We start from the raw sequence: 1,121 nt of genomic DNA, 5'->3' as shown, positions 1-1,121 counted from the left end.
AAGATATATATATTTCAGAGCGGAAGGGAGCGTGAGAGATAGAAACATCAATGATGAGAGAGAATCATTGATTGGCTGCCTCGTGCACGCCCCCTACTGGGGATCGAGCCTGCAACCTGGGCATGTGCCTTTGGCTGGAATCGAACCTAGGACCCTTCGGTCCACAGGCCGACACTCTAACCACTGAGCCAAACCAGCTAGGGCACTTCACATTTTTAATGTGTACAATCTGATGAGTTTGGACATGTGCAAACACACGTGATACCTTTACCACAATCAGGTGGTAGACATATCCAACACTCCCCAAATTCCCTTGTGTCCCTTTGGGGTTTTCTTTGTTTTGTTTTGTATTTTCTTAGTAAGAACACTTAGCATGAGATCTACCCTCTTAACAAATTTTGAAGTGCATACGATTGGATTGTTAATACTGTGTAGGCTAGAGCAGATCTCTAGAAAGTAAGAAACATGGAACCCTTCACCAGTTTGGGTCACCCTTGAGCAGGGGCCATGCTAGTGTTCTCTGTATCGGTCCAATTTTGGTACATGTGCTGCCGAAGCGAGCACAGTGAGGTTAACTTTTAAGTATGCAACGTTTCTATATTTCGATTTTAAAAATGTATTTCAATAAAATGATGTAATTTTTAAAATTTATTTTTAGGTATTCATTTTTTAATATTTTAAAACTGTAGTAAATAATATTTTCTACTTAGTCATTGTTGGTATGTGGTAAAATTATTAAATTTGTTTTACCATTGTCCAAGTTACTGCATTTCTAGTTTTAATAAATGTTGACATACTCTCTTAGATTTTCTGGAGCTTACCATTCACAAATAAGATTGGATTTCTTATAAATGTTTTTACTGGTGCTTTAGAATTCTGCCAAATTATGTTACTATAACACATGTTTTCAAAAAAAAATTGTGACTGGTGATTTATGATGGGTACCATTCCACTTAATAAGAAATGCATGTTATATTTCATCATATCTATTATGAGTATTTTTTACAATGAACATTTTGGCTTCTTAGACCTGTTAGCATTATGAAATTTTATACAGTTTCCAACAAAGGAAATCTGTTGCATTCCTGAAGTAAATTTTACTTGGTCAAGGAGCATCTTTT

At 35.9% G+C, this 1,121-nt stretch overlaps 1 non-coding gene across 1 annotated transcript; it reads right to left on the bottom strand.

Moving 5' to 3' along the window:
- Positions 1 to 459: 459 nt before the first annotated feature.
- Positions 460 to 564, bottom strand: LOC111827675. The gene has a single exon (XR_002831332.1). It is a non-coding gene; the product is annotated as a U6 spliceosomal RNA (small nuclear RNA).
- Positions 565 to 1,121: the final 557 nt, after the last annotated feature.

Source organism: Myotis lucifugus, unplaced genomic scaffold, assembly GCF_000147115.1.
Source record: "Myotis lucifugus unplaced genomic scaffold, Myoluc2.0 scaffold_199, whole genome shotgun sequence".
NCBI classification, from domain to species: Eukaryota; Metazoa; Chordata; class Mammalia; order Chiroptera; family Vespertilionidae; genus Myotis; species Myotis lucifugus.
Note: the sequence above shows the minus strand (reverse complement) of the source record. Positions and strands in the feature narration are given on the sequence as shown.